Source organism: Desmodus rotundus, chromosome 12 (genome assembly GCF_022682495.2).
Source record: "Desmodus rotundus isolate HL8 chromosome 12, HLdesRot8A.1, whole genome shotgun sequence".
In the NCBI taxonomy this organism is placed as follows: domain Eukaryota; kingdom Metazoa; phylum Chordata; class Mammalia; order Chiroptera; family Phyllostomidae; genus Desmodus; species Desmodus rotundus.
Genome location: NC_071398.1, coordinates 48,264,372 through 48,287,018, shown reverse-complemented (window position 1 = coordinate 48,287,018; position 22,647 = coordinate 48,264,372). Strand labels below are relative to the sequence as shown.

At 44.7% G+C, this 22,647-nt stretch overlaps 1 pseudogene; it reads left to right on the top strand.

Moving 5' to 3' along the window:
- The window catches only part of LOC139440474 (vomeronasal type-1 receptor 4-like), a 30,028-nt pseudogene extending 11,687 nt beyond the window's left edge, over positions 1 to 18,341 (top strand).
- The last annotated feature ends 4,306 nt before the right edge of the window (positions 18,342 to 22,647 follow it).

Sequence of the window (22,647 nt, the reverse complement as noted above, 5' to 3'; positions counted from 1 at the left end):
TGCACGCTCTAGGCCCCTGTGGGTCTCTCCAATGACCTCTCCCATGAGGCTGGGAGTCTCTCCTGCTGCTGCCCCAACCCCCACGGGCGCTTTCAATCACAGGTTTGAGGCTTTATTTCCCAGAGCTGGAGCCCTGGGTTGCGCAGTCTGCTTCGCTCCCCGCCGTTCGCCCGGTTTATCTATACACGAATGTGGGGCCCCGGGGTGCTACCCACTGCTCTGCCTGCCCCGCTCTCCGCCACTTTGAGTCCGACCCCCTCAGTTTATCTGCACAAATGTAGGGTTGCATGGTCTGCTAGTGCTCGGACTGCCTGCCCCGTTCGTCCCACACTCCTCCAGTCTCAGTCCCACCACGGCAACGTGAGTCCTCTCCACCCCGGTGCCCGTCTCCGCCCCTGCTACCAGTCTGGATGAATGTTTATTTTGTATTTCCTTGGTGTTGGTCCCCCTTGCCGTCCGATTTTCTGTCAGTTCTGGTTGTGCGAGGAGGCGCAGTATGTCTACCTATGCCGCCATCTTGGTTCTCCCCACATATTCGTTTCTATGACTAAGTATCAGGATAAATGAGATTCCCCAAGATCACTCTCTGCACCTGGTATCCCCCAAAAAGAGAGAACAGGCTGTGAGATGTTGTTCCCTCCAAATGTTATCTGCTCCCCTATATCCGATCCTCCATTTCAGGGACCCCAGACCAGTCATTGCATCCTTCCTGTTGCCGGCCCTCACATGCTGAGCATGTCCTATCTCCCGTCCCCTTTTATAACCACACCCTGTCCCTCCCTAAGTCTGTATTTCCAGTCCAACTGCCTGGGGCCTTTAGCTCACCAACACCCACTGATACTTCTGTCCCCTGGCTCCCTCTTTTGTCCCATGTCCATTTTGTCCACCTTTGTGCATTTATCCTCCAAGCTCCATTTCCTCTCTGCACCCTCTCCCTCTGCCACCAATCCAGTCAGCCCCCAGGACCTGCACCACCACCTCTGATAGTGTCTCCAGTGCATTTACCCACCATGCCCTTTACCTCCTGCACCAAGTCTCACTCCTCCCCTTTATGACTTTTGCTCCCTGACCCCTGACCCTCGCTCGGTCCTCTTCATTTTCTATTATGTTGCCCCCGTGTGCCCTATACTCCGCGGTGAACTTTACCCCACTGAACCCTAAGCCTGTGTGCATTTCAGCCTCGCAGTCTCCTCCCTGCACCCTTAATCCTACATGCACCTTATTCTCTGCAACCACATCTTACCCACCTACCACCTTTGCCCTGTGTTTTCTTCTTCCTGTGCTCTCTACCACACCCACCTGCCTGATCTCTCTAACTCTCCCACTGTGTTCCTTGATTTCCAGGGGCAAAGCAAACAGCAGTCTTACAATCTGGCGTACTGTAATACTTCCTTGGGGGATGTCTCAGGGTAGGTACCCAGTGGGAGTCCCTCCAGTTCCCTGGTGCTGTGGTGAGAGCCCTCAGCAGGTATAGAGATTCAAGCACATAGGTAAATAGTTTTCACTTTATATGGTCCTTGGAAAACAGATGAAGTGGTCAGAGCACATGGTTAAATGGTTGAATTCAGGACTCTGGGGTAACTGGAAGGAAGGGGTGTTTTACAGGGGGTTTTGGTTTCATGCAGGCCAGTTCCCTTTCTCGGCTGTGTGAGTTTTGAGTCAACCAGGTAGGACATCTATGTACAGAAGAGTTTCTATGATTATTATTTGTATTAGTATGTTCTTCGACCTTATGAGTAAAATACCTTCTAATATAATTTTTCCAAGAAAAGTCTGTTTTACATTAAATTACTTGTTATTTCATGTTATGAAACAGACACAAGGGTCTTAAATAGATTAAAATTGCATCAACTCTGGGAATTTCTATTGGGCAGTCTTTGAAAAGACAAGAGTATGTGTGGTGAGAACACTTAAGAAATATTCTCTTAGCAAATTTAAATACATCACAGTATCATTATCCATAGTCCCCCTGCTGCACATCAGATCTCCAGAACTTACCCATCCTGCATAACGGAAACTCTGAACCCCTTGACCAACGTCTTCTGATTTCCGCCATCCTCCGCCCTTGGCAACACCATTCTCCTCTCTGCTTTCCATGAATTTGACATTTTAAAAAATATTTATTTATTTTTAGACAGGGGGAAGAGAGGGAGAAAGAGAGGGAGAGAATACATCAACGTGTGCTTGCCATACATGCACCCCTTACAACCCAGGGATGTACCCTGACTGGGAATCTAACCGGTGACCTTTTGGTTCATATGCTGGCACTCAGTCCACTGAGCCACACCAGCCAGGGTAAGTTTGATGTTTTAGATTCTAGATATAAATGAGACCATGCAATCTTTGTCTTTGTGTGTCTGGTTTATTTTGCTTAGATAAGGTCCTCAAGGTTCATCCATTTTGTTGTTTATGAAAGGAATTTCTTTTTTTCAGGCATAATGTTATTTCATTCTCTTTCTGTTATGATCTGTGTCACATTTTCAAAAGGCCTTCATTCGAATCACCAGGCAAACTATACTTAATGACACTTCATATTTTCTAGTGGCTTAATTTAAAAAATGACACCAAATGCCAGTGAGAATGTGGAGGAATTAGACTCCTCATGTTGCTGAAAGGGAAGTACAATGCACAGTCACTTTGGAAAACTGTCAGGCACGTATAATTTTACATATGTACTACCCTTTCACAAAAAGAAGTTGATTACACAGCCATGAAAAAATCCTCTGGACTACTACTCTACACTTCCCTTCTGTATACCTCCTATCCACCTATTTTTAGGTTCTATTCTATACTGGCATTTAAAAAAATTGGTAACAGGGGTTGGGTGGGGTGGGATGGGGGGAGGATACAAAGAAGTACTACTGAAAACAGCTCTGGGGGAGCACCGCAGGCACCACGAGGGAACGAGATAAATATCCCATTTCATGGGCCCCACTGCTGACCTGCAGAACCATAACTTAGAGTGGAGCCTGGTTCCCCAAGGCATCTGCATGATTATTGAAGCTACCAGGGGTGTCAACTCATTTTCACCGGGGGCCACATCAGCCTTGAGGTTGCCTTCAAAGGGCCAAATGTAATGTTAGGACTGTATAAATATAACTCCTCCTTAACAGTTAAGCGAGAGCTCGGCCCTGCTGCCGGGTGGTGCGGGGCAGGATAAAACAAAGTGGAGGGCTGGATCAGGCCCACGGGCCTTGTGCTTGCCACCTGTGAGCTAAACTGTTTGTTCCCCTCTGGGTTCCTATGAGGTCACCTGAGGAGTTTTAAGAAATGACATCAGCTTTGCTCTCCTTCACAAAATGGGACAACCGCTCTGGGTGGGGCATCATTGTTTCATGAGATGCTCCAGGCGATGCTCATGTGAGCCCAGGGATGCTCCCGAACACATTTGTGAGAGTGGAGGGCAAGCTTTGGTCAGGGGAGGTAACGGGGTGCTCTGCTGGGTTTGGTGTTCAGGAGAGCAGCTCACTTTCTTATTGTTGTAGGAGTTTGTGGACGTCTGTTGGGGGAAAGAGCACCCCAAAAAAGAAAGAAAAAACAGTGTGGTCTCCATATAGGAGCTACATGTCCTGACTCTCCTTTGACAAAGGACAGGAGAGAGTGTCCTTTTCAGCATTTCCAGTTTTTTGTGCCTGCGAGTGTGGTGGGAACAGATAAAAGGGCTGTGCTGAGGCCCTTGAAGGCACATTCTCAAAATACAGACTTGACACCTGAGCACAACCCTCAGCAGGAGCAGGAGGTGGAGCAGGACGATTTGGCTGCTTCTCAGGTAAACAAGGTGTCCTGGGTCAGAGGCTGTTTGCTTTTCCTCCTGTCTGTGGATTTAGAACCTGCAACCTTTAATTCTCTCCTTCTGATGTTCTTGCTAGTGACCTTGTTTTCAGCTACTTAATTCTTTTCCTTTTCTTCTTATGATATTCGAAGTCAGCAGTTTATATACTTCTCTCCTTTGTCCAAGAGCCCACTCTGCATTCTCTCCATCCAGGCTCCCGGAGGGCATGAAGAAGTCCTACCAGAAATTAATGGCTTCCAAACACTGAACACATCCCCTCTGTGATGACACATCAACCCGTGAAGGCAGCCATGTTCAGCATCCTGGTTGGGATGGACTCAGAGGCTCGGGTATCTGGGGAAGAAGGGAAACTACAATAGGTTTTAGGTTCTGTGGCTGCTGCATCAGCTCAGTAGATCATGATTAAGAAAATACACATTTAACCAGGATGGCATTAGTGATAAAAACAGCTCAGAAAGTTCTGACAAAGAAGAATACTTAGAAGAGACTTGCTCACTAGATTGGTAAGAAGACTTGCTATTTAATAGCATACATTATTAGAGTTACAGAACATGAGAGGTACATATAGATTGACATTTGCATAAAACTAATGCTTTTTTGGGGATCAGATTCAGAGTATGATTTTCTTATTTATGTATTTAAGAAAACTGTTTAAATCTCACCGGAGGATATATTTTATTATTGATTTTTAGAGATAGAGAAAGGGAGGGGGGAAGAGGGGAGAATGAGACAGAGATAGAGAGGTAGAGAGAGAGAGAGAAACATTTATGTGAGAGAGAAGCATTGATTGGTCCCTGACTGGCATGGCTCAGTTGGTTGAGCATCATCCTGCAAAGCGAAAGGTCTGTGCTTCGATTCCTGGTCAGGGCACATTCCTTGGGGCCAACCAAGGGAGGTTGGGACTCACTCAGTTGTTCTTAGATTCGGTTTTTAAGTGCAAAAACCTGCAGTTGGGGTATCAGAGTCTGATTGGCTAGAGCTGGTTGCTGGGTGAAAGCTGCATCCTGTTATGTCGAATAGGCCGACCCCAGACCCTAATCTTCATCTGTTTTTCCTGGGTAGGGTCTTCAGGCAGCTTCCCATGGTGCCATTTTCTCTCCTGGTGATTTTCATTCCTCTATGCCTGCCCAGGTCTAACAAAAATTACATTATATCTTTCATATGGACAAGTTTATCTCAAAGGTATTTAAAGGTAGTAAATGTGGAATGGAACAATTATTTTAGAAATGCAATTTAGAAAAAATTTTAAAGTTCTTTATTTTCTTAAAGCAATGCTTCATGACATAAATTACCACATGCCTTGGTCCTCCACATCTCATATCCCAGGTTGTGCTCCTATGAAGATCTGGGGATGGAGCTGTGTTGAGTCTTGGCCTCCCTGGTGAATGGGGAATTGAAAAGGAAATGCTGTTCTATGGGGTGCCAGTATGACATTGCCTATTCTACCCAGGGAGAGTTGTGTCTTTCACTTTGTAGTCCTTAATCCCTACACACACAACTGCATTTCTGTTTAATGAAACTGTTCTTGCAAAAATAAACTGGCAAACAAAATAAAACCGGAGGCATGGACAGACAGATCTCAGAGGATAGGTGGCTGAGGGGGACTGGAAGAGATTAGCCAAAGAACATATATGCAGAGGCCTGGCCTGTGTGGCTCGGGGCGGGTGGGCGGGCGGGGGAGGGGGGGGGGGCGGGAACCGTCCAGTAAACCAAAAGGTTGCGGAATTGATTCCAGGCCAGGCCAGTCTCCTTGCCCGCTGCATACAATAGGCAACCGATCCATGTTTCTCTCTCAAATCGATGTTTCTCTCTCTTTCTTCCTCTCTCTCTGTGTCTCTCTCATTGTCCCTTCCCCTCTCTCTAAAATCAGTAAACATATTTTCCGGTGAGAATTCAAAAAAATACCTTTAGACTTAAACTAGTTTCAACTCGGGAAAAACATGGTAGTTTCCTACACAAGTGACTCACATAACTAAGCCTGTAGCTGCAAACTGTTGAGACATAGTAAGTTAGTCACCTGACGCTAAAGACAGGAGTATTTTTTAAGAAATCCTCATCCGAGGACATATTTATTGATTTTAGAGAAAATGGGAGGGAGAAAAATAAAGATTGGTTGCCTCCCATAGGGCCCCGACTGAAGATGAGACCCTAGGTGGGACCGCAACCTAGGTATGTGCCCTAACCGAATGTCAAACCCGCAACCTTTTTATGTATCTGGCCACGCCCCAACCATCTGAACCACTCCTCCAGGGCTATAGGCGTATTTTTAGTCCGGGAAAAGGAACCTTGGGCTGGAAGCTCAGAAACACCAGGATTCTGCCCCACCCCTCCCCTACACCGGCTTAGTTTCCTTCGACCAGTTCACTGCATGGGCGGAGCCACTCACTAGGCCCCGCCCCTGACGTTCCTGTTCTCTACAGGCCCCGCCCACACACCGGTTTTCTTTCGCTTTGGCTTCCTCCGGGACCCAGCGCGATGCATCCCTCACCAGGCCCCGCCCCCTGACGCTCCCTTTCTCTGCAGGCCCCGCCCACACCCCAGATTTCTTTTGCTTTTGCTACCTCCCGGCACTAGCTCCCTCCGACCCTCTCCCCAAGCTTCACCCCTTCTCCCTTTGAGCGCCCTTTCCTGCGGATCCGGAAGCTGAAGGCCGTGAGTGAGGGTCACGCTGCGGGGCGTGAGATTCCGTCTTTTTAGTTTGAACCTCCGTTTCACGGCCCCCTTCTTCGTACGAGGTCTGGCGGTCATCGTGGGCCTTGGCGTGTCCTAAGCCGGCCCTTCCTAACCTAAGTTCAGGCTTTGCCGGGAGACTCCCGCGCGCTGCCCTTGGGGTTTAAAATGGCTCCGAGGCTGCTCCCTGCCCTCGGCTTCTCGGCCTTCGGTCCACGTAGCTGCGCCTTTCGGGTCAGTTTTCTTGGTAAAACTCAAAACTGACCTTTTCACCCATCATTCGCCAATAGTGTCCTAACGTGAGGAGCGTTCGTGATTCCCCAAAGGCACAGATTTTCAGTTATAAAAGAGTAATTTCTGGCCGTGTAAAGTATCATATAGTGAGTATAGTTAATCACGCTGTTACATACTTGAAAATGGCTGAGAGATAAGTGCTAAGTGTTCTCACCCCACGTACATGAAAGTGCTAATTGTGAGTCGATTAACTTGATTGTACTGATATTTCACAGAGTATTTTAAAGGATCACATTGTGCTTCTTCTTCAGTGTACGTAGTAATTTTTGTTAATTATGCCTTAGTAAAGCTGGAAAAGAAAAATCAGGTGGGCCGTGTATTGGGCTTGCCTCCACTGGGTGGTGCTGAATGCCGCTTTATACGCTAGATGGCTGAGGCGTTTTGCAGGTACATCTTTTGTGCTCCCCTGGCCGAAAAGCCTCATTCCAATATTTGGGGTGGGAAGGCCTGGTCTCAATAATATTGAACTGTTTCAGGTAATTTTAATCTGCATCCATCGTAGCAACAAGGCTCTGGGGGCTGAGATCTGGGGTGAGGGTGAGGGCGAGGGCGGCTGGGCTCTACATGGGGTTGGATCAGGATCTACCTGTGACCCAAGGGGGAGTGTCGGTTCAGCGGGGATCCCCACCGCTGCCCTGTGTGAACGTGTCACCAAGAGGGCAGCATGATCAGTAGGAAGCAGTGGGAAAACTCACTTGTTTGTCTCTGATAACAGCTGACTGTCCTTGAATTTCTCCGTTAGCGGTGGGTAGAAGACACCGTCTCACCCACGTGGTTGAGGTCATTACTGCGTGTGCTTGTGGCAGAGGAAGGGGGTATGCGGCCAAACAGCCTATTTTCAACTTTCCAGATTCACTGCTAAAGGCTCTTGTTGCCTAAGGAAGAAGCCCGGAAGAGGAAAGAGAGGATTCAGCAATGGCTCTTTCTCAGGTAAAGTCATAGTCTCAGTTATTTGTTTTGTCTGTCCTTCCTTTGACTTGCTGATCTTGGCTGACTCCGTATTGTCCTGCCTGACGGTTGTTCACACTCAGCCTGAGCCTTCCCTCACTCCTTTTCTTTCTTTTTTTTTTTTTTAATATATTTATTGATTATGCTATTACAGTTGTCCCATTTCCCCCCCCCACTCCACTGCATCCTGGTCACCCCCTCCCTCCCACATTCCCCCCCTATAGTTCATGTCCATGGGTCATACATATAAGTTCTTTGGCTTCTACGTTTCCTACACTATTCTTACCCTCCCCCTGTCTATTTTCCACCTATCATCTTTGCTACTTATTCTCTGTACCTTTCCCCCCCTCTCCCCCTCCCACTCCCCTATTGATAACCCTCCATGTGATCTCCATCTCTATGGTTCTGTTCCTGTTCTAGTTGTTTGCCTAGTTGGCTCTTGTTTTTGTTTTAGCTGTGGTCGTTAATAACTGTGAGTTTGCTGTCATTTTTACTGTTCCCATTTTTGATCTTCTTTTTCTTAGGTAAGTCCCTTTAACATTTCATATAATAAGGACTTGGTGATGATGAACTTCTTTAACTTGACCTTATCTGAGAAGCACTTTATCTTCCCTTCCATTCTAAGTGATAGCTTTGCTGGATACAGTAATCTTGGATGTAGGCCCTTGAGGTTAATCTTGGGTAATGTAATTATGATGTGCCTTGTTGTGTTCCTCCTTGGGTCCAGCTTCTTTGGGACTCTCTGAGCTTCCTGGACTTCCTGGAAGTCTATTTCCTTTGCCAGACTGGGGAAGTTCTCCTTCATTATTTGTTCAAATAAGTTTTCAATTTTTTGTTCTTCCTCTTCTCCTTCTGGCACCCCTATAATTCGGATGTTGGAACGTTTCAAGGCGTCCGGGAGGTTCCTAAGCCTCTCCTCATTTTTCCGAGTTCTTGTTTCTTCATTCTTTTCTGGTTGGATGTTCCTTTCTTCCTTCTGGTCCACACAAATTGATTTGAGTCCCAGTTTCCTTCGCATCACTATTGATTCCCTGTACATTTTCCTTTGTTTCTCTTAGCATAGGCTTCATTTTTTCATCTGGTTTTCGAACAAATTCAACCAATTCAGTGAGCGTCTTGATAACCAGTGTTTTGAACTGTGTATCTGATAGGTTGGCTATCTCTTCCTTGCTTAGTTGTATTTTTTCTGGAGCTTTGAAGTGTTGTGTCATTTGGGCCATTTTTTTTTTTTTTTTTTTTGTCTTGGCGCGTCTGTTACTTAAAGGGGCGGAGCCTTAGGTGTTCCCGTGGCGGGCTAATGCTGGTCGCTGCACTGTGACGCTGTACGTGGGTGAGGGACCGAGAGGGAGCAATGGCGCCCACCTCACTCTCCTCCGGATTTCAATCTTTCACTCTGATACCCACAATCAAACTGGGCCCCTCTGGTGCTGGTTGCCGAGTGGGTGGGCTTGTGCACGCCCCAGGCCCCTGTGGGTCTCTCCAACAACCTCTCCTGTGAGGCTGGGAGTCTCTCCTGCTGCCGCCCCAACCCCCAGGGGCGTTTTCAATCAAAGTTTTGAGGCTTTATTTCTCCTGTGCTGGAGCCCTGGGTTGCGCAGTCTGCTTCGCTCCCCGCCCTTTGTCCGGTTTATCTGTGCGCGAATGTGGGGCCCCGCCGCTCTGCCTGCCCCGTTCTCCGCCACTCTGAGTCCGGCCCTCTGGGTTTATCTGTGCAAATGTGGGGCCGCAGGGTCTGCTAGTGCTCAGACTGCCTGCGCCATTTGTCCCACACTCCGCCAGTCTCAGTCCCGCCACAGCCAAGTGAGTCCTCTCCACCCCGGTGCCCGTCTCTGCCCCTCCTACCGGTCTGGATGAATGTTTATTTTCTATTTCCTTGGTGTCGGTCCCCCTTGCTGTTCGATTCTCTGTGAGTTCTGGTTGTGCGAGGAGGCGCAGTGTGTCTACCTACGCCGCCATCTTGGTTCTCTCCAACTTGGTTATTTTTCAAGTTTTCTTGGAGAACACTTTGTCAGTGTACTTTTAAGGCTCTGTTACTTATTTTATTCTTTAGGTGTATTTCTAAAGCCCAGTGCCTGAGGTCAGGTGTTCACTGGGTCAACTCTTAGATTTAGACCCGAGGCAAGTTTTTTAGTGTTTGTGACAGGTTTTCTCCCCTGTAAGATGGGAACAGATTTGTTTCTAGTGAATTATTGTGTTGATAATGAGTTAATGTGTCGAAATCATTTAGTGTAATGCTTCGCATATGGGATGTATTCAAAACTTACTGCTGTTGTTGTTCTCATCACAATCGAAAAGTCTGAACTTTTTAAAAGGCACTGTGGACTTTGTCCTCTTTGAAGATACTACTCACACTGTAGTTACCTAGACGTTGAATATCACCCAGTGTATAGAACATAATATTTAATGCTTCTGTATAAACAGAGCAGTATTAAATTTTATTTGTATATTTCATGTATTCATAAATATGAGAATCTATTAGTGATTTACAGGCTATCTCTTGAGAAAATAATATAAACCAACATTATGGACACATAACTTGCTTAAAAACATTTGCGGGTCTTTCAGAATACTCATTTCAATGGAATCAATTTTACATCTTTCTCCTGTCTCAGTCTGTGTGAGAGTAACGGCTGTCACCATGTCCCCTCAGTGAAATGTGTTTTCATTACGGGGTTGTCTGTCATTCCAGGATGTAACCGTTGAATTTTCTCAGGAGGAATGGGAATGCCTGAGCTCTGCTCAGCGGGCTTTGTACCTGCATGTGATGTTGGAGAACTACGGGAACTTGCTCTCCCTGCGTAAGGATGATTTCCCTTCAGAAGTCAGGATCTGCTCTTGCGTGTTTTTTTCCTTGTGCGCTTCTTGGGAGTTCCTGCTTGTGTGACTGAGATTGAAGCTCTGTTTACTCAGACATGCAAAGGCGTTGTAATGTGGCATCAGCACTTTAAACTTGCCCTTTATTCAATGCTGTACCCACTTCATGGCACCTCAGGGGTTTTTCCAAAGTGTAATTGGTTATAAAGCCATATGGCAAACTTAAAATATCTAATTTTTTTGTTCTCTATCTCCATACTATTGATTCAGTAGTACTTAGAAGAGAGCTTGGTATCTATTTTTGACACTGGTCCCTTTGCCCACAAAAGGTGGCAAGCAATGGGTCGATTTGTGAAATGTTTCTCTCAACCCGTCTCTAATAGCCTCCTAGTATCATCAGTTCATCGAAGATTGGGAATTCTGAAAAGCATACAAATCTTAGTGTTCCTTTATTCTTATATGCAGGAATTTCTGTTTCCATTCTGAATATTATCTCAATATTGGAGCAAGGAAAATTGCTCTGGACTCTGGAGAGAGTGAGTTGAATGAAAATCTCAATCAGTCGGTGAGAACATATCAAAACTGTATACACATGTGAGAACTCAGAAATGAGAGCTGAAGCGACATCAATAGTGCTTGTCAAACTCTTCCCAAATGAGAGAGTTCTCTGGGTAAACAGATGTTCCTGTGAAGCCTCAAAGGAAATTTTTCTTCTCAATTTACTGTTCTGTCCTTCAGCGTCTAAAATTTATCCTTTCACCCTCCAGTGGTGCTTCCATTCCCACAGAGACAAAGGCAGAGTCTTTATCCTGATCACAGCACTCTGTTATCTGGCTCCTGGTTAGTGTTTGAGGATTATGCAAAGGGTTGTTTTAAAGGAGTCTCTTTCTTCCCTGGTCTCTCTGGATTTGATTCCATAGGATGCTCAGTTCTTTGTCCAAACAGATCCAGAGGTGAGACCATTGTAGTCTTGCCTCCTGGGCCTAATCCAGTTCTACTGCCATTTCTTCTAGTTTGAATGCCTTATCAGAAGATAGGAAAACACTGTCCGTCCTTTCATTGTGTCTGGTGCATCAGAAACTGCATGGAATTTCCGAAGCTCTGGAAATTGCATTGTTAAGTGAACACATGAAGACTGTTTTGTTTCACATCTTTCCGTCTGAAGTTTATCTAGAATGTACCTAGGCCCTCTTGTCCCCCTCCTGGTGCTGTCCTATAGTTCTCTGGATCTTTTTTTGTTGTGATGTTGCTTGACCAGCTCTCTGCACGTCAACCTCTATAGTGGGTCTTCACGCCACTTTCAGAAGATGTTTCTGCACATAACTGCTGCTACTTATAGGGCCCTCGATACAGTTCCTTTCCCACTGTTGGTCATTCATTTTGGTTTTTCTGAAAAGTTTCTTATGTTCTTTTGGTGATATTTATACAATAGAATGAAATTTATTAATTTTAAATAAGTATAGCTTTAGTATCATTGATTTTTTTTTAAGATTTTATTTATTTATTTTTAGAGAGAGGGAGAGAAATATCTGTGTGTTCCCCCCTGGCTGGTGTAGCTCAGTGGATTGAGCGCAGACTGCGAACCAAAGGGTCACTGGTTCAATTCCCAGTCAGGACACATGCCTGGGTTGCAGGCCAGGTACCCCCAGTATAGGGTGCATGAAAGGCAACCAAACATTGATGTTTCTTTCCCTGTCTTTCTCGTCTCCTCTCTCTCTGAAGATGAATAAAAAAATCTTAAAAAAAAAAAAAAAGAAGAAATATCTGTGTGGTTGCCGTTTGCACATCCCCTATTGGAGACCTGGCCCACAACCCAGGCATGTGCCCTGACTGGGAATTGAATCAGCGACCCTTTGGTTCACAGGCCTGCACTCAAGCCACTGAGCTACCCCAGCCAGGGCTATCATTGTTTCTTTGTAACATATTTCTACTGATACATACAGTATGATTCCCCTCATGTCTCTGTTTTATTTTATTGTATTACTTACATTATTTTCATTGGTTCTTAACAGAGTTAAATTGTCCTGTATCTTTTGTTGTTTGGGTATATAGCTGATTGCCTGTGTATTTAAAATCACTTGTTTTGACCTGTTTGCCTTTTCCCCATGCCTATGACAAAACTTTTATTTCTAGTAATTTGACTGTTTTAGGTACTTCCCATAGATAGACTCATACAGTGTCTGTCTGTTGTGAGTGGTTTATTTCATTTAGCTTCATGTCCTTAAGGGTTATTTATGCTGCAGCAAATGACTTGATAAGTTTCTTTTTCATGAATACTGGATAGTGTTCCATTGTATCTGTTTACTATAATTTTTTTGTACAATCAGACATCAGTGGTCAATTAGGTGGTTTTTACCTCTTGGCAGTTATGAATGATCCTTCAGTGAACACAGGTATACAGATATCTCTTTCAGATTCTGCTTTCATTTTTTTGTATATACCCACAAGTGAAGTTGCGGGATTACGTGCTGTGTTTTTAGTTTATGCTCCCGTAATGTTACAGAGCAGAAGGTGGGGGTGGTTCACGATAAATTATTACAGAAAGGATTCCCCCTTTCTGTCTCTGGACGTTCCTTCCCCCCACGCCCATCTGCTAGGTTCGCAATGCCCGCCACCAGACGAAAGACGTCTCTCAATGCCAGAGACTGGTGAAAAGGAAAGGAATTGTTTATTTAAAAGTTACACAAACTTAGAATAATGACCTAATGTCTTCAATAAGATACTAAAGTCCTCTAGAATACCCACAGATGCACAGTCCTTCCCTCTCCCTGTGCCCAGTCCATGGTACCGTGTCTCAGGAAAAGAAGTAGAAGTCCGTGATTCAGGCTCCCGGCACCATCCGCTGTGTGGCTGCTGCAATCTCCAGTTAATCCAAAGCCGTGTGGCACCTTCTCATGGCCCAGCAGCAAGAGTCCTTTCTCCCCTTTCTCTATGGCTGCAAAGTCTCTCCTGCTGCCTAAGCCGAGTGGCAAGAAGAAGCACTCCAAAACCTCGTGGTCCTCTTTACTCTCCTTCAGAACCGCGTGGTCCTTTTCCCCATTTACTTTGGAGCCGCGTGGTCTCCTCCTTCTCCCCCAAAACCTTGTGGCTCTCCTCTACTACTATGGAGCCGCGTGGTCTCTTCTTTACTTCAGAGCCGCATGGTCTCTCTTTTACTTAAGAGCCGCATGGTCTCTCCTCCTATGGCTGCCGGGCCTAGGTTTAAATCCCAGCACCCAGCTTCCTTTGCAGCCCCATTTCCGACTCCTCCTACAGTCAGCTACACCTGCCAGCATCCCCGTATTCTTCCAGCTTTACTGGGCTGCCATAGTAAGTCTGGGCAGGTGTGGCCCCATGGCTTGGAGCCAATCATCTCCAAGCTCTCACGCAGGCCCTGTAACCAGGGGGAGTTGCTTCCCAGTCCCATCTTGGGTGGAAGTCACTCCCATCTCCCTGGCTCAAGGCAGGGCCACAGCTATTTAACATATCCATGAAACCAGTTAAAGGTTATAGATATGTTAAATGACCGGGCCTGGGGTTAGCTGCAAAGCTCTTGCTACCCAAAACAGCCTCTGAATGGCCCTGTTCCATGTGTCCCATCCCCCCTGGCTCAGGCCTGTAGGGGTGAGGACATCCTATATACATTTTTCTAATGTTTCCTGGACACCCCGAGTCCTGGACCCCATTACAAATCCCTTCTTGGGGCCCTCCTCCTGGCTGCACCCTGCTTCAGTAACAGGTCATTCTCCCATCATAGACTTGGTGATCTATAAAAAACAAGAAAGTAAGTCTCACAGTTCGGGTGGATGGATGACCAAGATCAGGGGCCCAGTACTGTTAAGTTTGGAAAAGGACCCTCTTCCAGGTTGCAGATGGATGACTTTCCATTCTGTCCTCCCATGGCAGAAGGAGAACTAGCTCTGTGGTCTCCCATAAGGGCACTAATCTTACCCAGGAGGGAGCACTCTTATGATCTAGTTACCTCCAAAATTCTCACGATTGTACTTTAGAAGATTTCAGCATAGGAATTTTAGACAGAAACCAACTTTCATTCTATAGCCTATAGTAATTCAGTATTTAATTTTCAAGAATCTGCCCTAGTGTTTTCTACTCCGGATACATTTTACCTTCCCACCAGCCAGTGCGTAAGAATTTCCATTTTTTCACATCCTCTCTTGTTATTTTATATATTTTTAATAGTAACCATTGTCATGTGTGAGGTGCTATATACTCTGGTTTAGGTGTGCATTTCCCTAGTGAATAGTGGTACTGAGCATCTCTTCATATGTTTGTATACCATCTCTGGAGAAATGTTGGCTCGAGTCCTTTGTGGTGGTGGTTTTTGTTGAGGTTTAGAAACTTACTATATTTTGATTTATACTAAGAAATAGATATTTTGTCTTTACATAAGTATTTTACTTTTTGATATTGCACAGTAAATAGAATTGTTTACTCAATTTTCTTTTTGATTGTTATTAAATGATTGATTTTTATGTTTTGATTTCATATTTTGCAACTTTTCTTTTTTTTTTCTTTTCTTTTTTTTTTTTAAATATATTTATTGATTATGCTATTACAGTTGTCCCATTTCCCCCCCCCCCACTCCACTCCATCCTGCCCACCCCCCTCCCTCCCACATTCCCCCCCTATAGTTCATGTCCATAGGTCATACTTATAAGTTCTTTGGCTTCTACATTTCCTACACTATTTTTACCCTCCCCCTGTCTATTTTCCACCTATCATCTATGCTACTTATTCTCTGTACCTTCCCCCCCTCACCCCCTCCCACTCCCTTAATGACAACCCTCATGTTCTAGTTGTTTGCCTAGTTTGCTCTCGTTTTTGTTTTATGTGTGGCCGTTAATAACTGTGAGTTTGCTGTCATTTTTACTGTTCCTATTTTTGATCTTCTTTTTCTTAGGTAACTCCCTTTAACATTTCATATAATAAGGGCTTGGTGATGATGAACTTCTTTAACTTGACCTTATCTGAAAAGCACTTTATCTTCCCTTCCATTCTAAGTGATAGCTTTGCTGGATACAGTAATCTTGGATGTAGATCCTTGCGTTTAATCTTGGGTAATGTAATGATGATGTGCCTTGTTGTGTTCCTCCTTGGGTCCAGCTTCTTTGGGACTCTCTGAGCTTCCTGGACTTCCTGGAAGTCTATTTCCTTTGCCAGATTAGGGAAGTTCTCCTTCATTATTTGTTCAAATAAGTTTTCAATTTTTTGTTCTTCCTCTTCTCCTTCTGGCACCCCTATAATTCGGATGTTGGAACGTTTCAAGGCGTCCGGGAGGTTCCTAAGCCTCTCCTCATTTTTCCAAGTTCTTGTTTCTTCATTCTTTTCTGGTTGGATGTTTGTTTCTTCCTTCTGGTCCACACCATTGATTTGAGTCCCAGTTTCCTTCGCATCACTATTGGTTCCCTGTACATTTTCCTTTGTTTCTCTTAGCATAGGCTTCATTTTTTCATCTGTTTTTCGAGTAGATTCAACCAAGTCTGTGAGCATATTGATAACCAGTGCTTTGAACTGTGCATCCGATAGGTTGGCTATCTCTTCGTCGCTTAGTTGTATTTTTTCTGGAGCTTTGAAGTGTTCTGTCATTTGGGCCATTTTTATTTTTTTTTTTTTTTTTGTCTTGGCTTGTCTGTTACTTTAAGGGGCGGAGCCTTAGGTGTTCCCAGGGGTGGGGTAATGCTGGTTGCTGCGCTGTGATGCTGTACGTGGGGGAGGGGCCGAGTGGGAGCAATGGCGCCCGCCTCACTCTCCTCCGGATTTCAATCTTTCACTCCGCTACCCACAATCAAACTGGGCCACTCTGGTGCTGGTTCCCGAGTAAGTGGGCCTGTGCACACTCTAGGCCCCTGTGGGTCTCTCCAACAACCTCTCCTGTGAGGCTAGGAGTCTCTCCTGCTGCCGCCCCAACCCCCACGGGCGTTTTCAATCAGAGGTTTGAGGCTTTATTTCTCCTGTGCTGGAGCCCTGGGTTACGCGGTCTGCTTCGCTCCCCGCCGTTCGTCCCGGTTTATCTGTGCACGAATGTGGGGCCGCGGGGTGCTACCCGCTGCTCTGCCTGTCCCGATCTCTGCCACTCTGAGTCCGGCCCTCTGGGTTTATCTGTGCAAATGTGGGGCCGCAGGGTCTGCTAGTGCTCAGACTGCCTGCGCCATTTGTCCCACACTCCGCCAGTCTCAGTCCCGCCACAGCCACTCGAGTCCTCTCCACCCCGGTGCCCGTCTCCGCCCCTCCTACCAGTCTGGATGAATGTTTATTTTCTATTTTCTTGGTGTTGGTCCCCCTTGCTGTTCGATTCTCTGTCAGTTCTGGTTGTGCGAGGAGGCGCAGTGTGTCTACCTACGCCGCCATCTTGGTTCTCCCCGCAACTTTTCTAATTCACTAGTTTTAGCTTCTTTTTAGCAGAGATTTCAGGTTTTTTGACATATTACATCATTTGCTTCCTTTTTTAATTTAAATACCTTTTATTTTTCTTGCCTATTTGTTCTGGCTAGGACTTCCAGTGCTATCTTTATAAGACATAGTGGGAGCAGTCGTCCCTAATCTTAAAGGAAAAGCTTTGTCTTCATTTTGTATGATGTTGGCAGTGGGTTGTCATATATGGCCTTTTTTAGGTTAAGGGAGTTGATTATTTATGCCTACTATATTGAGTGTTTCCTATCATGGAGGGCTAACTTTTAAAAGTAAATGATTTCCATGCATCAGTTGAGATGATCATGTGGTTTTTTGGTTTTTTTTTTTGATATAGTATAAACTTTTATTTTTTTAAGATTTTATTTATTTTAGAGGGGAAGGGAGGGAGAAAGGGAGAGAAACATCAGTGTGTAGTTGCCTCTCACGTGCCACCTACTGGGGACCTGGCCTGCAAACCAGGCATGTGCCCTGACTGGGAATTGAACCGGGGACCCTTTGGTTCACAGGCTGGTGCTCAATCCACTGAGCCACACCAGCCAGGGCTGATACAGAATATACTTTCTAAGAAGTAAAAGAATACACATTCGATTGATTGCTTGGTTACAGAAGAAGCATTAAAAATCCCGAGAAGGATCCCAGACAGATGGAAGTGTCTGTGCGTCTGAGCTCAGGGCACCTGCCTGAACTCAGAGCAGCTCCACTGCTGGCTTGGTTCCCTGAGGGCCCAGGCTTCCTCGTGAAGGAAGCATGGCGGTTTCCAGGTCACCCGCGTTCAGGGTACGGTCCTCTCTACCGTGAAGGTGCCCCTCTGCTGCCAGCTCACAGAAGACGCGCGACCCAGTCCCAACGGCAAGTGAGGACCCAGGCGCCAGCGCAGGGCCCAGTGTGGCGCGCCCGTGGGGACGACGGGTGCAGCGGTGCCCGGGGTGCCCTGGGTTGTGCTCTGCGCTCGCCTGATATCAAAGAAGTTGTCACAGAACATTCACTGGAGAGGGTATTTTTAAGTAAAACAGAAGAGTGGTACAGGGTGGAAAGGCAGCGAGCTTCCTTTGGAGGAATCCTTGAGGCTGTGCCTTTGAAGACCTGGAGTTAGAAACTGCAGAGCATCTCTTTCGTGAAGTTTGCTCCCTTAAATCTTTCAGGACGAGCTGCTTGTGCTCGGGTGTCAGTAGACAGTGCGAGTGCAGGGAGCGTGACCTTCCTGGTGGGTGGAGAGACGTCAGCGACAGGGACATACTGCCACCTAGCCTTCGTCCCCCAGAACTGCAGTGTTCACCTCTGCGGCAGCACCGGAAGTTTGCTCCTGTGGCTTGCAAACTGCCAATCAGGGAAAACTTTGTACATGGGGCGGGGAGAAAAGTTGGAAACATTGATGAGAGATCTTGACAGAGCAGAACTTAGGTCTTTGTAGAAGCATGTTAACAAACTACCTGGAGAATTGTTACGTAAGTGTTTGCATGTTATTGGTTGGTGGTTTATTCTGGAGTGATTTTTAGTTCAATGTAAAACTGAGAGACGCCAGCAGAGCTTCCTGGGTCCCCCCCTTTTTCATGCAGCTCTGAATCGGAGCTTCTCTCCCCCTTTTCAAGTCGTGTGAGGTGTAGTTGTCGCACAAGTCTGCATCGCAGCTCTGATCCCCAACGGACCCATGCCACTCAGCCACCTCCGTTAGCCCGCAGCTGGCTGCTGCCCAAACTCATGGGGAACAGGGTCCCGCAGCATATTCTCCTTCCCGCCAGCTGCTCTTGCGCCACACCGGGTTTCTGGGCTTCGTTTCCTCCCCGCCCTCCTGCTGAAGGGCTTTGCACTTGCCCTCGGTTGGGCCCACTGTGAATGGAGCTGCCGGAGCAAGTCTTTCCAGACGTGTTTTCACTGGTCAGCACCCGAGAGGTGGGATTACTGGGTCCGCCAGCAGTGGGCGGTGTAACTTCATAGGAAACCAGCTTATCTTCCAAAGTGACAGTGGTGCGTTTGCTCCCTGCTAGTTGGAGCCTTTCCACCCCGCCCCCAGCCCACCCTGTGTGGCCCCTGGTCACGCTGAGCCTGCAGACTCCGCTGCGTTCCCGGGGATGCAATGCCAGGCTTTGCTGGCAGAGGGCACTGCAGCGTGGGTGAGGGTCCCCCAGCCTCTGCACCATCCCTGGTCATGCAGTTGTGGGAGGTCTTTGTTCATTCAGGATACAAGTCCTTTGTCATATGTTTTTGTGGACATTTTTTCCTCGTCCATCTTGCCGTGTCACTAGTGCCAAAGTCACTTGCATGGAGTCAAAATCAGACGAAGAGGGGGCTCTTTCTAGAGACGATGCCAGTCTCCGGAGCACGTCGCGGCCCCCATGCCATCCCCTGCAGCCTCGGGGCGCTGGCGCCCAGATAGGGAGACAGGGTTCAGGTCTGTCCACATTGAGCCTGCACCGGGGCTTTCATTGTGGGCTCATGTGTTTTTTTTAATTCATTATTTTTGTTGTAATTTCGCTTTTTGTCCTTTTTGTTCATTCTTTTTCTGTGCAGTATTACATCGAATTATTTAAATATATTGAAGCATCCTTGCATTTCAAGGACCTATATCTCCTTAGTCATGGTGTGTTGTCCTTTTATTGTGTTGTTTAATTAGGTTTATTATTGTTTCATGGGGTTTTTTTATTAGTATTTATCAGAGATATTGGTTATTGATTGTTTTGTATTTCCTTCATCTTGCTGGATTGGGTAATGGGTAATTTTGGCCTCATTACCCAATGAGGCTGAGATTGGAAGTGTTCTTCAACTTTTGGGGCAGTGTTTGAGGAAGATTAATGTTAATTCTTTTAAAATGTTTAGAATTCTGTAGTGAAGCTGTCTGAACTTTCTTTGTGAATGCTTTTTAATGAGTCATTCATTCCCCTTCCAAGTTCAAGGTCTGTTCAGATTTTTTATGTCTACATGATTTAGCCTTGGTAGGATTGTGTTTTTCTAGGAATTTATTCATTTCTGCTAGATTGTCCAATAATTTGTCATAGAATGGCTCATTCTATTCTATGATCATGCGTTTGATTTCTCTTGAATCAATTGTAAGCAGTTGAATATTCTCTTTCATTTCTGATTTTAGTTGAGGCTTCTTTCTTTATTTCATAGTTATGTGGCAAAGGGTGTGTTTAATTTTTTGAACTTTTCAAAGAACCAACTTTTAAATCATTTTTCATTGTTCAGTTACAGTATATGCACAGTATATTATTAGTGTCAGGTTACACCCTGGGAATTAGACATTATATGAGCCTGATTATAGTATAGTTTGGTACTAGGTAGCATGATTCCTCCAACTTTGTTCTTTCTCAGAATCACTGTTGCTAGGTGGGGCCTTTTGTGGTTCCATGTAAATTTTTGAAATATTTGTTCTAGTTCTGTGAAATACATCATTGGAATCTTGATAGCAATTGCATTGAATCTATAGATTGCTTTGGGGAGACTGGACATCTTAATGATGTTAACTGGCATTTTATATGCCAGTAACGAATTAACAGAAAGGGAAATTAAGAAAACCATTCCAGCTTGGCTGGTGTAGCTCAGTGGATTGATCGTGGGCCTGTGAACCAAAGGGTTGCCGGTTTGATTCCCAGTCAGGGCACATGCCTGGGTTGCAGGCCTGGTTTGTGCTAAGGGGCGTGTGAGAGGCAAACACACATTGATGTTTTTCTCCCTCTCTTTCTCCCTCCCTTCCCCTCTCTCTAAAAATAAATAAATAAAATCTTAAAAACAAAAAAAGAAAAGCATTCCATTTTCATTGTTTTTAGAGAAAAAGGAACACGAGATAGGGAGTAACACTGGAGAGAAACATCAATGTTGCCTTTCGTACATGCCCCAGATGGGGACCAAACTGGCAACTTAGGTTATATGACCTGACCCAGGGTCAAACCTGCAACCTTTAGTTTATGGGCTGACAGTACGACCAACTGAGCCACATAGACCAGGACTCTTTTGTTTATTTTTATACTTTCTTTCTCTTTGCATTTTCATTTTGGCCATGCACAGGTTCCCTGGTATTATGTAGTTGTCAGTTTATCTGCTTTTTCATTTTAACATGGTTATTTTCAATACTTCTTCAGGTAATTAATATATTTCCCTAATGTAGCAGCAGTTTTATAGATTTATTTTATTTTTCTAATTTGACCATGGTTTTCTGTTTCTCAGTATGCTTTGTATGCCTTCATATCTTTTGTTGAGGTTGGAAATTGTAAGCAACCAGGCTTTATGCACTTGTTTTCTATGGAAAGAAAACAAATAACCTGTGGTAAAAATTCTAATTTCTGTCAAAACTGTTTTGGGTATGTGTATTCTTTGTTAATTTGTGTGTGTATGTTCTGAGATTAAATTTTTTTCTATTTCTTTCTTAGAACCCATCATATCTTTCTATCCTTCACATCCATCTTTAGAACTGCAATGTCTTTGTTGTTAGAACAATTATTTACCTTTCCTTTGTAGGAGCCACTATAACGACAGCGTACTGCCGTATTTTTAGCACTCTAACATGCAAAACAGAAATGTGTTTCTTAAGAAATTGCAAAAGAGTGAAACCATTGAACACACAATACCCTCATCTGTATCTCTCCAGAGAAGAAATGGGGACTTGGGAGGTGTTTTTTTTTTCTTTTTTTATAATATTGTCATTGTGTGCCAGAGAGTTTGAGCATATATTGTGGGCAAATGTAAACAACTTTTTGTCTGTCTATGAGGTGCCTCTTCCTCATTATTACCTTTTTTGGGCTTAATGTGAACTGTTAACATGCTTTTGGAGTACTCAAAAATATAATTTGGTCAATAATTGCTGATAAGTTCAGAGTACATTCCCCTGAGAGTTGTAACTATGAAAATTTATTTTGTATCTTTCAGCTATGTCTTCTAAAGACAACCAGCCCTTATGCCAAAGCCAGGAATAGAGGATTTATTCTCTAAAATAATACTGGTAAGATATGGAAGGTGTGGTTTTGATATTGTACCCTTAGTGAAAGTCTTGGAAATTTGAGAAAGAGTGTGATGAGGAGAAAGGGTGTTAATATAGACAGAAGTTAACTGGATAATTATTCATAATTAAATCTTTGTTACCTAAAGAGGTCAAAGATATTACTGGCTGGGGGAAACTCCCACTTAAAGTTATTTACATTTACAGATTAATGTGTTTGTAAATGTGAAGAGTGAAGACAAGTTTTTAGTGCTATATATTCTTTATTTTTTGCTTTTTTTAAATTGTTGTTCAAGTACAGTTGTCTCAATGAAATCTGGAAAATCTAGAAACTCACACATAATTTGTGGTGTGAATAATCACTTGAAATGTTAAAAATGTAGGATTAAATTTTCAGTCAATCATACTTATCATATACATCCAAAATTTAAATATAATCAAGGTAATCTCTTTAACAAAAAAATCATTATTCTTCAACCAAGAAATAATTTTTTTGTTCCAATGTCTATAATGTTTACAAACTTGGGAGCATTTTATAAATACAACCATCAAGGATTAATGGGTATCACAGAATAGTGACTTGGGAATAAGTGTACATGTTTAATAAAATATAGCTCTCCTTGAAGGCCTTTCTGTATTCATTGATTACCAGAGTACATATAATGGAGACAGAAGTTATCAGTGCTATCAATACTGGAAAAACTTTGATCAAGAGTCAAATGCTAATACCCGTCAGAAAACTCAGCTTCCAGAGAAGCATTATAAAACTGATAAAATCTTTGATCCA